The sequence below is a fragment of the Bos grunniens genome, chromosome 18, assembly GCF_055505025.1.
Source record: "Bos grunniens cultivar Pamir isolate PY7600 chromosome 18, Bosgru_T2T1.0, whole genome shotgun sequence".
NCBI classification, from domain to species: domain Eukaryota; kingdom Metazoa; phylum Chordata; class Mammalia; order Artiodactyla; family Bovidae; genus Bos; species Bos grunniens.
This window is the reverse complement of record NC_141182.1, coordinates 4,274,403-4,290,490: the sequence shown is the minus strand read 5'-3', so window position 1 is coordinate 4,290,490 and position 16,088 is coordinate 4,274,403. Positions and strand designations below refer to the sequence as shown.

Here is a 16,088-nt window from a genome sequence, read left to right as displayed (position 1 = left end):
CAGAGTTGGACACGACTGACACGACTTAGCAGCAGCAGCAGCATAGTGGCACCCTGTAATTCTTTTTTTTTTGAGGCAGCATTTTTTAGATGCTGAGAGAGAACAAGATTGCTGAATATGATGTCATTTAGTTCATGGTAGAATCCCCAGATTTTGGTATATGGGTAAATTTTGTTTCTTGCCAGGCTTTTCTCCATATCTTGCAAGACCTTATGAATTACAAACATCATGTAGATATTTCTCTAATACTAAAACTTGATTGTATAGAATTCTACCAGAGTAGAAAAATGTTTTAAAAACTGTTTACTACATAGAAAGTGAAGTAAAATTCATCCTATTTAGACTTTTGGTCTAGTACCTATTATCAGACTTTGCAACTATGTTATATTGAAAATATTTTTAAAAATTTATTCTCTTTTATGTTAGAGAATATCTACAGAGTCCCTTTATCACATAAAGTAACAGATTCAGTTTCTGAGATTAGGGCATAAATATCTTTGTGGTGGGGGAAGGGGATTGTTATTCAGCCTCCCACAATACTTCTGGCCTATTTGATAAGCTCTTTTTATAAATAATGTTTGCCTTTGTCCATTTAAATAAATTAAAATTTGAAAATATTTAGCTGCACAGGCCATATTTTTAATCATGTACTTTGAGTCCACTGCTGAAACTAGATATTTAATGTAAATTTAAGGTACATCATTTGGTAAAAGGAAAAGTTCAATGACAAAATGAATAATCGTCCTAACTTTTAAAGAGCTTGTTGGATCCAGCTTTAAACTAACTTGCCAGCATTTTATCTATGGCCTCCTACTTAAAATAGCCTGAGAGGGTAGTCAGTGGAATTGTGCCTTCATTTCATTCATCAGTTCATGAGTTTATTTCTCCCAGCAGAAATAATGTAAGTGGCTACAGAGCTGGGGTGGGGTGACCTGGATCTGTCTTGGTCTTTCTTTCAGGAGAAGGGGATTAATGATCGTTACTGACTGAAGTAATGAATGACTAAAAACACTGGTCTTATTTTCTGCTTCACCACCTTGGTTTCTTTTGTGTGGCTTGCTTTAAATATTCATCTTCCTTCTTTCTACTGCAAAGCAAATATTCCTCCTTAATCTTTAACTATGTCTTAACAATTCATACCTGTGTGAATCCTTATCTCCAATTCTTACCACATATTTTCTACTGTATATAAACTTATTTTTTATGGAGCTTAAATGTTTATTCCTAAAACTAATTTAATTTTCCTTGAAAATAGCATTGCTGCTTTTTCTGGGTTTTCTGTTGGGCCTAGCACTGTTAATGCCTCTTGACTCTCTTTTGGGATCTCAGTGTTTATTGCATCTATTTATACATTATCCATCTATCAATCATTTATTCTTGTCTCTTTCTCTCATATTAGCAGGTGATACATTTTTGCTGTAATTTAACTTTATAATTGACAAAAGTAATCAAAATTAAAGGATCTTGCATTTTTCGGATAATTTTATTGGAAATGTTTTATAATAATTTTAGTGGTGAGCTAATTCAAAGAAACGTGGCTTGGTTTCACACTCTCTTGATACAGTCTTCTGTATCAGGGAAGACATCAACTAGTCTCGTCTGGGCCGAATATCCTAAGTGTTACAGAGCATATTTTACATTAATGTACAAAAACCCTCTGATGATCACATTTGTATCAAGCTGCTTGGAATTTGTGGAAAACCAGGAGGCTGACAGAGAAGGAAGCAGTGATAGATGGGTGGAGAGTCTCAGCATTGGAAAGGACCATCTTTTCTCATGCATGTCAGTTTCCATTTAATTTCATGTAGTCATTCAAGACCCTAATGCATCAGCTGAAAGAAAGCCTCTGAGGAAATGACATTTGGGAGAGATCCAACGTGGGATACAACCCGAGGCTGCAAATGCCAGTCTGCTTGGCAGCTGCAAGGGGAGCAACTGTTTGGCAACAAATTACTTGGTAGAAAGCCTCTGGAATCAGCAGAGGATTAAAAACAGAGAAATAGGATGGGTTTCTATGAGAGAGAGAGAGAATTCAGTTCCCCTGCCTGCAGGGATAAGTCTGCAGTGCCAGAACCTTTCTTTGAGTTTATAGGCTGCAGTGTCAGATGACAAACAGAAATGGCCACAATGAAAGGAGTAGTTAACTCCGTTCTAAATCACTCTGCCAGTCACGCTCCATGACCTTGCATGTTACTTAATTAAACTATATCTGAATTGCCTCATAGCATAATCTGTTCCTCCCTCACAGGACACATTCCAAGGCTATTAAACTATAAGATGTCAGGCTGATAATCTTGACATGACTCTTCCATACAGCAGGATCCTCAGTCCAGCATTGATTTTATTAAAAATATATCGGTTGGCTTCCCACACCCTTGGCATATATCTGTATTTATTTTTCAGAGGATTCTCTCCAGTGACTAGAAATACATTTCTCCATTACAAAGCCAAGAGTATTATTCTCTTTACTTTGTTCTTCCGAGAGTACAACTGGTAATTGCCAATGAATCATAGATCCATGCTTCTCAAAATTTAATTTGCAGATGAATCACCTGGGATGTTGTTAAAAGACTGACTCTGATTCAGTAACTCTGGCATGAGAGACTTTCATTGCCTTAATTTTTCTTTTTAAAACACAAACTAGTAGCACCAGCTGCCCCATCTCCTGGCCTTCCCCTTAGGGTGGTGGTCCCTCATGGGCCACTTACCCTTACTAAGGGTGCCCAAGGCTCTGATGGGGATTCTTCTTGGATTATCTTTGGCTGCGTCTTGGTGTCCAACCTGATTAGATTATTTGGTTGACAGGGAGAATGTGGTAGAGTTGAATAAAACTCCAAGTATCTCATCCTTAAAGACATTGTGACTCACGGCATCCCTGGCATGGGCTGGGCTTCTGTCATGTTACTGTGTCACTCTCTTCCTGTTGTTGGAAGCAGGACCTGCTGCTGCTGTTCCTGTCTCCCAGGTTTGCTGTACTGGAAACCAGGATTTGTGCACTTATTTCCAAATGGATCATTAGAAACAGGGATCCATTTCCTAGTGAGTGAACTGCTTTATCTTGTTTAATGAGGCTAAATTATGAAATAAGTTATTTTTCCAGTCCACAATTTTTTGTAAATTTATTTTTAATTGGAGGATAATTGCTCTACAGTATTGTGTTTCTGCCATGCAGCATCGTGAATCACCCATAAATATGCATATATCCCCTCCCTTTTGAACCCCCCTCCCACCCCCTCTAGGTCATCACAGAGCACCAGGCTGAGCTCCCTGTGTTACAGAAGCTTCCCACTGGCTGGCTGTCATACACATGGTAATGTATACATTTCAGTGCTACCCTTTTGATTTGTCCCATTCTTTCCTTCCCCTACTGTGGCAGTCTACAGTTTTTAAAAATTGAAGTATAATTGATTTATAACAATTTGGGTGTACAGCAAAGTGATTTAGTTATACATGTATATATATATTCTTTTTCAGATTGTTTTCCTTTTTAGGTTATTATGTTGAATGTAGTCTCCTTTGCTATACAGTAGGTCCTTGTTGTTTATCTATTTTATATATACAAGTGTGTGAAGTGAAGTCGTAAAGTCACTCAGTCATGTCCAACTCTTTGCGATCCCAGGGACTCTAGTCTACCAGGCTTCTCTGTCCGTGGGATTTTCCAGGCAAGAGTACTGGAGTGGGTTGCCATTTCCTTCTCCAGGGGATCTTCCTGACCCAGGGATTGAACCCAGGTCTCCTGCATTGCAGGCAGACGCTTTACCCTCTGAGCCACCAGGGAAACCCGTACAAGTGTGTATCTGTTAATAACAAATTCTTAATTTATCCCTCCCTCCTGTTCACTTTTGGTAACCATATGTTTGTTTTCTCTGTCTATGAGTCTGTTTCTGTTTTGTAAATAAGTTCATTTGAATAATTATTTTGGATTCCACAAGTGATATCCTATGATGTCTTTCTCTTGCTGACTTACTTAGTATGATAATCTCTGTGTCCATCCATGTTGCAAATGGCATTGTTTCATTCTTTATTATGACTGAGTAGTATTCCATTGTATATATGTGCCGTATCTTCTCTATCGGTTCCTCTGTCAGTGGACACTCAAGTTGCTTCCACGTCTTGGCTGTGAATAGTGCTACAGTGAACAATTGGAGTTTTCTCTGGATGGATGCCCAGGAGTGGGATTGCTGGATCATGTGGAAACTCTGTTTTTAGTTTTTAAAAGAACCTTCATACTGTTTTCCGTAGTGGCTGTATCAGTTTACATTCCCACTAGCAGTGTGGGAGGGTTCCCTTTTCTCCACACCCTCTCCAGTATTTATTGTTCTTAGACTTTGATGATGGCCATTCTGACCAGTGTGAAGTGATACCTCATTGTAGTTCTGATTTGCATTTCTCTCATAATTCATGATGTTGATCCTCTTTTTATATGCCTGTTTGCCATCTGTATGTCTTCTTTGAAGAAATGTCTACTCAGGTCTTCTGCCCATTTTTTGGTTGTATTGTTTGTTTTTTTGATATTGAGCTGTAGAAACTGGTTGTATATTTTTGAAATTCCTTGTTGGTTTTGCAGTCTACAGTTAAGGCTTAGCACAAGGTGATTAATACTACTTTTTGTGATAGTATTATAAAATTATAGGTCAATAACTCATTCTCCTTTATTTCCCAAGGTTTGATGACCACATGCAGAATTTAAAGAAATTTATGACATAGCTATAATTAAGACTAGTTTACATGAGATATGATTGCTTTTACACATTGTTATAGAGGTATACTCATTCAGTATTCAGTATACTGCAGTATAATAACAAGAATTCAAATATGGAGTGAAGTAGGTTTCTGTAGATGAAAGTTCTGTAGATGAAACTCTTAAATGTTCCTTTAAGAATGTATCAAAGACTGATAACAAGTGCTGCTCATCTTGACCCAAACAGCCTAGCTTATTTGAACAGTTGCATTTTTCCCATTAAAAATGTAGTTTGGAGGATGAAACACATATGTGCCTTTGTTTATTATCTGACTCATGAGATTGAGAGCATGTTATTTTGTAGTACAAAAAACCACTTTGGACACTTGAAGTGGAAAGTGATTTATATAGGGAACTTGGTGTTAAAAAATGGCAGAAAGGCTGCAGAAGGTATCAGAGGCTGAGGCTGGTTTTCAGGTTATCACTAGAGTTCTGGTCCAGAATCAGAAAGACACTGTGGTGGCTTGATAAGGAAACTGTGGGAAAGCAGTGCTAATGGCTTCTGAAGTGAATAAACCAGGGAGGGCAACCTCGTATCTGCCACTATGAGCCTTTGCTCACCAGATCTACAGAAGAAGAATATGGCATCTATTGTCTATGCATTTTTAAAACTTCATGGAAATGAATCTCAGTGGTGGAATGTAAAGTGAATGCACAGCCTTGGCATCAAAGGAATGTGGTGGTGGTGTTTAGTCACTAAGTCGTGTCTGACTCCTTGCAGCCCCACAGACTGCACCACACCAGACTTCTCTGTCCTTCACTATCTCCCAGAGTTTGCTCATACTCATGTCCATTGAGTCGGTGATGCCATCCAACCATCTCATCCTCTGTTGTCCCCTTCTCCTCCTTCCCTCTATCTTTCCCAGAAGCAGGGTCTTTTCCAATGTAAAAAATGTAGATCTCAGGTGATGCTGGAAAGAGCAAAATAAAATAATTAAACAGTGGTTGTCAACACAGTATTCATTATACAGAGGATATGGAGTTTACTTGTTGAAAGATTTAAAGTTGTAGTTTATCTACCTGATTAGTTTAACATCTCTCTTTTACAAGGTGAGAGACAAATCCTTTGAGACCTTCCAGGGGTACTCTGGGAAATACTGAAGTTAAGTTGAGGTTCAAAGGACTCCATTTGGAATTTGATTTTGGGAAAAGGTCAAGTGTTCGAGCACTTGATTAAATAGGAGCACAGATCATTATGAAATAATATTTAATTATGTATGTAACCATTAGAAGATTTTAAAGGCAAATACAGAAGGTAACATAGTGTGAAAAAAACTTAGCTTTTTTAGTGTTGAGAAGCCTGGGTTTTCTTAAGGAATTATAGATAGATAGAGACAGTGTGAAGTAGAGTAAATTATTTGGTAAGTCACAAAAATCTTTGCTTCCCAAGAAGATTACTCAAAGTTAAAAAGAAAGCAAAAACAAAATAATAATACCCACCAACCTTTAACAACCACAAGCAGACCAATAGTCCAATAAAACTTTTGTTTTTTTATATAATAGAAAACGATCAATTCCAGCTTTGCTCCGGTGTACATTTGATATTAAAACTCACTCCTTTAAAAATTCAAATAAATTCATTCCGATCTTAGCTAGTGTGGCCACACATGAAATCCTTTTCCCAGAATTCTTTCTCCATGAGCCTTCTACAGGCTTTTATATCCATGTAGACATTGTCCTCCTCAGTCCATAGGGTCACACAGAGTCAGGCACGCCTAGGGCGACTGTGCGAGCGTGCATGTAGATGTTCTAGGTTTTTTCCTCTTACTCACCTGGACCAATCAGGCATTTTATTTTTCTTATTTTTTTCGTACATAGTTCTTTCCTTTCACCTTTATTATTTCTATTAGTAAGTAGTTTTAAGTACATATATTAATTAGAATTCTTAACCCTTAAAATCCTTTGTTTCTAGGGAAAACTAGGAATTCAGCAATCGGGGACTGTTACACTAGCATCCTGCGGATTGGAAAATTTATAAATTTCACAGTTTTTAGAAGTGTATTTTTCATCACAGTAGAAACTTCAGTGTGGCCCAAGACATGTTTACTAATCAGTCCAAATAACTTTTGTTCCTCTGTGAAAGGAACAAAAATGGATAAACCTACGTTCACTAATTAATGTTTCAGTACTTTATCTTATTTAGAAATGATCTAAACACTCAATGAATATCCATCGTTTAACTTACCTCAATATAACTTTAAGGTTTAAAGTTCTTAAAAAAATTATGGAAACTGTTTTTAAGTAGACATACCATAAAGTGTAATTATTGTTGAAAAGTTTATTTATAAACTTTTGTCTTATTTACATTTATTTAACTCACTTATTCTCAACAATTATGTTTAGATTGGTCCTGAAATTTTCATGAGATATTAAACAGCTAACCACCATCTTAAATTATCTTTTTTTTTGTTTGCTAACAAATTCTGTGACAGAGATAACATGAGCTTATTTAACTTTCAGTAAATCTAGGTAGAGTGAAAATATTGTATTTAATGCTGACAACTCTAAAGACATTCCTATTTTAATTAAACCAAAAACTTAAGCTAGCTTTTATTTAGCAAAGATTATCCTAGATCACATAAACTTGTAAAACATCAGGGTTAGTTTCTATATTTTTGGTTGTTTTTTTTTAATTAACTTATTTTTTTATCGAAGGTTAATTACTTTACAGAATTTTGTTGTTTCTGTCAAACCTCAACTTGAATCAGCCATAGGTATACATATATCCCCTCCCTTTTGAACCTATCTATTTTAAAATTGAAGTATAGTTTATTTACAATGGTATGTTAGTTTCTGGTATACAGCAAAGTGATTCAGTTGATGAGTATGTATATATATATATTTTGTTTTTCACACTTTTCTATTATGGTTTATTATAGGTTATTGACTATAGTTAGTTTTTATATATCTGAAAGTATACTTGACTTATGTAAGCTAACTTATTTGTCTTTAAGTCAGTTTAATAGAATTCTTCACAAATTATTTTTGGCAGTATTAATCGAAGGTAGAAAAAAATCACAAATTTATAACATACATACCTAGACATACATAACCATGCTGACAGATGCAAATGGAGATCTTATAACTTCCCTTTTTGTCTTTTTATACAGTCCATGAGGTTCTCACCACAAGTAGTCTTGGGGTGATTTGCCATTGCCTCCTCCAGTGGATCATGTTTTGTCAGAACTCTCTGCTGTGACCCATCCGTCTTGGGTGGCTCTACATGACATGGCTCATGGCTTCATTGAGTTACACAAGCCCCTTCTTCATGACAGGGCAGTGGTCCATGAAGGGGATATGCGAATGATACCTCTTTAATGGCAGAAAGTCCCTAATGCTGGGGACAGTTGAGGGCAGAAGGAGAAGAGAGCATCAGAGGATGAGATGGCTAGATGGCATCACCGATGCAATGGACATGAATTTGAACAAACTTTGGGAGATGGTGAGGGACAGGGAGGCCTGGCCTGCTGCAATTCATGGGGTCACAGAGAGTCCGACATGGCTGGGTTGACTAAACAACAACAACTTCTCTTTAACAGTTTTAGCCACAAAACAGGTGCACTAGTGAAAAACTCACTAGTTCATAAAAGAGCAATTGGACTCAGATTGTCTCAAGCAGATAGGATAAGTTAAGCTTTACCTGTTCAGATGGCTAAAGCTTTTTACAAATATTTGTGGAAGAGGCTTTTAAGATTTTCTTGTAGATCTAGTTTTCAAAGTAACCTTTATGTTGTTTTTTCTTTCTGATTAAGAATTACCTTGGCTACTGGAGAAAACCATGTAGGATAGTTGCATCTCAAAATGCACAGAAAAACAATATAAGGTCCACCAGAAAAGGTTTTGTTTACTAAATCCAAACTTATACAATATCTGTAAGCCTTTTGAGATGAGAAGGGGAGGTTTTGGGCTTGGTAGGAAGGATTGTTATTGTTCAGTTGCTAGTTCATATCTTACTCTTTGCGACCCCAAGGACTGCAGCATGCCAGGCTCCCCTGTCCTCCAGTATCTCCTGGGGTTTGCTCAAATTCATGTGCATTGAGTTGGTGATGCTATTTAACCATCTCATCTTCTGTCACCTTGTTCTCCTTTTGCCTTCAATCTTTCCCAGCATGAGGGTCTTTTCCAATGAGTTGGCTCATCAGGTGGCCGAAGTATTGGAGCTTCAGCTTCAGCATCAGTCCTTCCAATGAATATTCAGGACTGATTTCCTTTAGGACTGACTGGTTTGATCTCCAGGAGTCGAAGCGATGCTCAGGAGTCTTCCAGCACCAAAGTTAGAAACCATCAGTTCTTTGGTGCTCAGCCTTCTTTATGGTCCAACTCTCACAGGTGTACATGACTACTGGGAAAACCATAGCTTTGACTCTATGGGCCTTTGTTGGCCAAGTGATGCCTCTGTTTTTTAACATGTTGTATAGGTTTGTTATAGCTTTCATTACAAGAAGAAAGCATCTTTTAATTCCATGGCTGCAGTTACCGTCTGCAGTGATTTTGGAGCCCCCAAAATAAAATCAGTTACTCCTTTCACTTTCTCCCCTTCTATTTGCCATGAAGTGGGCATGACCAGTGATTAACTATTTTTAGCCCCTCTCTGAAGGATCAGGGTAGGACTGAAAATTTCCAGGTTATTATCCATCATGGTTTGGCCTTTCTGGTGACCAGCCCCTAGCCAGGATCTCACCAGGACATCCCCCAGTGTCTCTATGCTAGAGATAACGATGCTTCTGGTGCTCTTATCACTTAAGAAGTTACAAGGTTTCCAGAGTCCTGTGTCAGGAACAGGCTCAAAGACAAATATTAGAACTAGAATTGCTCCCAGAGTTCTAATTGTGTGAGAACTTGTAAGGGTTTTAAGATCTCTGTGCAGGGAATCAGTATATTTATTTCACACTTACCTAGGTTAGTAGTTCTCCACTAAGGTCACGCTAATTCAGGATTATCTTTGATAGGTTTTACCTGCTATTTCAGCCTTAAAACACAATTGTATTCACCTGAGACCTCTGCCACTGTTTCCACTGTTTCCCAACCTATTTGCCATGAAGTGATAGGACCAGATGCCATGATCTTTGTTTTCTGAATGTCAAGCTTTAAGCCAGCTTTTTCACTCTCCTCTTTCACTTTCATCAAGAAGCCCTTTAGTTCTTCTTCACTTTCTGCCATAAAGGTGGTGTCATCTGCATCTTTGAGGTTATTAATATTTCTCCCAGCAATCTTGATTCCAGCCTATGCCTCTTCCAGCCCAGTGTTTCTCATGATGTACTCTGCATGTAAGTTAAATAAGCAGGGTGACAATATACAGCCTTGATGTACTCCTTTTCCTATTTGGAACTAGTCTGTTGTTCCATGTCCAGTTCTAACTGTTGCTTCTTGACCTGTATACAGGTTTCTCAAGAGGCAGGTCAGGTGGTCTGGTATTCCCATCTCTTTCAGAATGTTCCACAGTTTATTGTGATCCACACAGTCAAAGTCTTTGGCATAGTCAATAAAGCAGAAATAGATGTTTTTCTGGAACTCTATTGCTTTTTCGATGATCCAGCGGATGTTGGCAATTTGATCTCTGGTTCCTATGCCTATTCGAAAACCAGCTTGAACATCTGGAAGTTCATGGTTCACGTATTGCTGAAGCCTGGCTTGGAGAATTTTGAGCATGACTTTGCTAGCGTGTGAGATGAATGCAATTGTGTGGTAGTTTGAGCATTCTTTGGCATTGCCTTTCTTTGGGATTGGAATGAAAACTGACCTTTTCCAGTCCTGTAGCAGACTTAATATTTTTGGGCTCCAAAATCACTGCAGATGGTGACTGCAGCCATGAAATTAAAAGATGCTTGCTCCTTAGAAGAAAAGCTATGACCAACCTATACAGCATATGACAGAGACATTACTTTGCTAACAAAGGTCCACCTAGTCAAAGCTTTGGTTTTTCCAGTGGTCATGTATGGATGTGAGAGTTGGACTGTAAAGAAAACTGAGCGCTGAAGAATTGATGCTTTTGAACTGTGGTGTTGGAGAAGACTTGAGAGTCCCTTGGACCTCAAGGAGATCCAACCAGTCCATCCTAAAGGAAATCAGTCCTGACTATTCATTGGAAGGACTGATACTATGAAGCTGAAACTCCAATACTTTTGGCCACCTGATGTGAAGAACTGACTCACGGGAAAAAGACCCTGATGCTGGGAAAGATTTAAGGCAGGAGGAGAAGGGGATGACAGAGGATGAGATGGTTGGATGGCATCACTGACTTGATGGACATGAGTTTGAGCAAGCTCTGGGAGTTGGTGATGGACAGGGAGGCCTGGTGTGCTGCAGTCCATGGGTCGCAGAGAGTCGGACACAACTGAGCGACTGAACTGAACTGAGACCTCACACTGACGCAGCCCCACCCTAAGTCAGATCCACTCTGACGCCAGACACTTTCCTTCCTGCGTCAAAGCAGGCAGCATTCAGCAGGTTTCCTGACCCAGAGCAGAAAAAGAAATGCTCAGGTGCCCTGAAAGCTCATGAGGCAAAAGCTGCAGATCCAGGACTGAGTCGGCTCGTCCAGCACCTCCAGGGACTGTGAGAGAACAGCAGGTACCCTCCCTGGTTGCTCTGGGCTCCTGGCAGCTGTCCGGGGAGGGAGGTCTCCTTCAACTCCCTCTCTGACAGCAGAACTGTTAAAGGATAAACTGAGGTAGATTAAACATTTTAAGAACAAAAGTTGATTTGAATCAGCCAGCTTCCAGTGTAGCAGGTGGAAAGAAACTGAGAAGCTGTACAAAATGAAGCACTTTAATACAGAAGGGAGTGGGAACAAGGACGTTTTTTGAGTCAGGAAAGCTGGTTGGTTTTGCACAGCTACTTTCCTTTAGGCGAATGGCAGGGGTCCTTCAGGCACGTGACCTGACTGGTGCCAGTCAGGGGGTTTCTTTGTGGATTTACTGAAGATGCGGTCTCTGGGAAAGCTGAAACTGTAATTAAACTTTGGTTTGGTGACATGGGGCTTAGCCTAAGCGACTTTATTTTGGGCCTGATGTCTTGTTTCTAACAAAGGCTCGGGGCACGGTGTATACCTTTGTTGAAAACGTGGGGTGGAGGTGACACCCCGGGCTTTGAAGTGGCAGAGGCAAGTTTGGTTTCCATGTCCTCTTTGTGCGCGTGGGTTCCCAGTGCTTCTGCAGACCTTGCGAGAAATACAGCTGGCTGGTTTGTGCTTTATGTCCGCACCTGAAAGTCAGTTCTTGTTAACCATCAATACCAAAAATACTGCTTTCAGTTAAAAAGAAGCTCAAATCAACTGTTGTAACTCTTTCTGTTGGAAGAAGCCGCAAAGATTCTCGTCTTCCTGGGCGCATAAAAGGCTGAGCTCCACTGGGAGTGGACATCTGTTACATTTGACTTCTTGTTTCTTTACAAAATTTAGGAGTAGCTTCTGAATAGACAGAGTGGGCAGCAGATGATAAAGATGAATTTTCAAAAACAGTCAAAATTATCTTCTGGCCTCTGGCCAAGGCAGCAGTGTTTGGGAGCTGACTAGAAGTGCTAGCTATCTTCCTGTTGGTAAACTTTAGGCGGCTTTGTTTCTTATACAGTTTTTTTTTTAAGTGCGTTAATAAAAGAAAAGGAGAGAGAAGGAGGAGGGATTAGAGAAGAGAAAGGGGAAGGACAGGGAGGGAAGGATGAAGACCTTAAATTCTAGTTTCCTAAGGAAGGATTATTTAGTAAACAGTGAACTTGTGAGACAGACCATGAAGGGGTCGTGTATTCCTCACAGTCTCAGGCCATCCTATGTCTGGGCATAGTAAGCTCTTCAGGAGGACTTCGGAGAAATTACAAAACCAGAGCGGGGTCAGAGAGGGACCTCCAGTACTGGGTTCTGAGCTAGGAAAGGAGCTGTGTGTTATCAGACAGTCAGATACGCGAATTTGAGGAAGAGCAGAGGTCAGTAAGGATAACTTCAGAACTAATACCACTTGTAATTTGTAACAGAGCACTTCTTAACACTATAGATTTTATATATATATATATATATATATATATATAAATATATATATCCATCCATGATCTCATTAAACTCTCAGAGTAATAGTGTAAATAAAAGAAGTGCATTTGGCACCCACAGTGAGGTTCCCCTTGTAATAGGGAGAATTCTAGCCTGAGCCAATGATCCAAGGCTGCCTGGAATCCATCCTGATTGGGGGCGGGGCCTTCTCTCAGTGGAGAGGTGTGGAAGGGGGCCCAGATGATCCCAGGGAGGGTGATTATCCTTGAGCTTCTCAGCTGAGCGCCTGGAACGCACTGGGTGCTTCCTGATGAAAGAGGTTCAGATCCTGAGAGGGGTTCACCACAAGGGGTCGTCGTCTTCCCTGGCTTATAGCTCAAGGGTCCACATGACAAGGAAAGAGGCTGCTTCCATCCCCTGGGGCTGACAGCCAGCGAGGAGGCCTCTCGGTTTCATTTGCTTTATTAATATGTTTTCCATCAGGTTCAGAAATGTTTCTTGCTGCCGTATAATAGTCTGAGTCGCATGTTTTTCTTTCTCTCTTTCTTTTATGCTTTTGCTTGCTCTCCCTCCCTCCTTTCCTTCCTTCCTCAGTTTCAGTTTCAGTTCAGTCGCTCAGTCGTGTCCAACTCTTTGTGACCCCATGAATTGCAGCACGCCAGGCCTCCCTGTCCATCACCAACTCCTGGAGTTCACTCAAACTCACATCCATCGAGTCGGTGATGCCATCCAGCCATCTCATCCTCTGTCATCCTCTTCTCCTCCTAATTCCCAATCCCTCCAGCATCAGAGTCTTTTCCAATGAGACAACTCTTCGCATGAGGTAGCCAAAGTATTGGAATTTCAGCTTTAGCATCATTGCTTCCAAAGAACACCCAGGACTGATCTCCTTTAGAATGGACTGGTTGGATCTCCTTGCAGTCCAAGGGACTCTCAAGAGTCTTCTCCAAAACCACAGTTCAAAAACATCAATTCTTCAGTGCTCAGCTTTCTTCACAGTCCAACTCTCACATCCATACATGACCACTGGAAAAACCATAGCCTTGATTAGACGAACCTTTGTGGGCAAAGTAATGTCTCTGCTTTTGAATATGCTATCTAGGTTGGTCATAACCCTCCTTCCAAGGAGTAAACGTCTTTTAATTTCATGGCTACAATCACCATCTGCCATGATTTTGGAGCCCCCCAAAATAAAATCTGACACTGTTTCCACTGTTTCCCCATCTATTTCCCATGAAGTGATCGGACCAGATACCATGATCTTAGTTTTCTGAATGTTGAGCTTTAAGCCAACCTTTTTAATTCTCCTCTTTCATTTTCATCAAGAGGCTTTTGAGTTCCTCTTCACTTTCTGCCATAAGGGTGGTATCATCTGCATATCTGAGGTTATTGATATTTCTCCCGGCAATCTTGATTCCAGCTTGTGCTTCTTCCAGCCCAGCGTTTCTCATGATATACTCTTTGTATAAGTTAAATAAGCAGGGTGACAATATATAGCCTTGACGTACTCCTTTTCCTATTTGGAACCAGTCTGTTGTTCCATGTCCAGTTCAAACTGTTGCTTCCTGACCTGCATACAGGTTTCTCAAGAGGCAGGTCAGATGGTCTGGTATTCCCATCTCCTTCAGAATGTTCCACAGTTTATTGTGATCCACACAGTCAAAGGCTTTGGCATAGTCAATAAAGCAGAAATAGATGTTTTTCATTTTTCTGGAACTCTCTTGCTTTTTCAGTGATCCAGTGGATGTTGCCAATTTGATCTCAGGTTTCTCTGCCTTTCTAAAACCAGCTTGAACATCTGGAAGTTCATGGTTCACGTATTGCTGAAGCCTGGCTTGGAGAATTTTGAGCATGACTTTACTAGCGTGTGAGATGAGTGCAATTGTGTGGTAGTTTGAGCATCTTTGGCATTGCCTTTCTTTGGGATTGGAATGAAAACTGACTTTTTCCAGTCCTGTGGCCACTGCTGAGTTTTCCAAATTTGCTGGCATATTGAGTGCAGCACTTTCACAGCATCATCTTTCAGGATTTGAAATAGCTCAACTGGAATTCCATCACCTCCACTATCTTTGTTTGTAGTGATGCTTTCTAAGGCCCACTTGACTTCACATTCCAGGATGTCTGGCTCTAGGTGAGTGATCACACCATCGTGATTATCTGGGTCATGAAGATCTTTTTTGTACAGTTATTCTGCATATTCTTGCCACCTCTTCTTAATATCTTCTGCTTCTGTTAGGTCCATACCATTTCTGTCCTTTATCGAGCCCTTCCTACTATAAAAATGTGAAAGAAAAAAGTCCTTAGTGTAAGGACTGAATGAAAACAGGTTCTGGGTGGTTTGCTAGCTCCTGGTCTTAAACAATCAACAGAACAATAAATTTAGGCCTGAATTGGTGTTTGCCATGTTTCATAGTGTAAATACACTGAGCGTGATTGATTTCAAGCTTCGATGTGAAGGCTCTTCCATGTCAGAAAGGCCTGCAGAAGCACGGCGTGATGTGTCCCATGCAGAGACACCACAAGTAAATAACCACACAACAGGGCTGGCAGTGGCATGTGGTACTGTAAACAGGAAGAGGGAGTTCTGAGCATCTGTTGCCCTTGTTTTTAATGTGATTTGGAATATCTAATTTAATTTTTAACAAAGGCTGTGTTTAACAACTGGCTCCTGTTATTCCTGAAAGGTCGACAACTGGCTCTCCCCTGCTGGTTCTGACCACCCCAGTACAGCACTGCTCACCACCCCAGTACAGCCCTTGGGGGTGAGAGGTCTGTGTTCCCTCCTGTCTCTGGGAGGTGACCCCAACAGTGGGATCCTGGGCCTCCTTTCATGTTGAGAATGTGGCTGTGTCCTCACTGGTGGGAGAACGAGGCGGAGCCTGAGCTCTGTGATGTGGGTGGGTCAGGGTTGGTGCCTCTGGAGTCTCCCACGGGCACAGAGGAATTCACTTCTCCCTTGCTTACCCTTCTGTTTAGAGTTCTGTTACAACAGTCGTCTCTGTGTTCTAACTGAATGTTAGAATTCCCTGAATGAGGTAACTGATGCTTGGATAAAACAACTTCCCTGACATCACAGGGCTGAACATCGCTGACTCAGCATTGAAACCACATCTTGAACACCATGTCCACTAGGGTTTCCATGACGTCCTGTTGCAGCTGAAGTCAGTCAGTCAGTAGTCTGTTCAGGCCCCCGGCTGGGGATTGAGCAGACCTACAGCTGCTCTGGACGGACTGACTGCAGCCTTGTCTCTGGAAGTGCTTCACCAGTGAGAGGAGTGGTTTGGAGAAGACGCCCGTGAGGGGTGAGAGCAGGGCCCCTCCCGGGCCCTCAGGGGGATGGAGGTGGCCGGGGCACCTCCCGCATCTGAG

General features: G+C 40.7%; 2 long non-coding RNA genes across 2 annotated transcripts in view; one reads left to right on the top strand and one right to left on the bottom strand.

Annotated features, from left to right (window-relative positions):
• LOC147352952 (uncharacterized) overlaps positions 1-16,088 on the top strand; it is a 223,634-nt gene that overhangs the window by 167,300 nt on the left and 40,246 nt on the right. The window lies entirely within an intron of this gene.
• Positions 3,479-9,683, bottom strand: LOC147352954 (uncharacterized). Its single transcript, XR_015145272.1, has 3 exons — positions 9,637-9,683; positions 7,780-8,078; positions 3,479-5,652 (listed from the first exon to the last, which is right to left on the bottom strand). It is a non-coding gene; the product is annotated as an uncharacterized LOC147352954 (long non-coding RNA).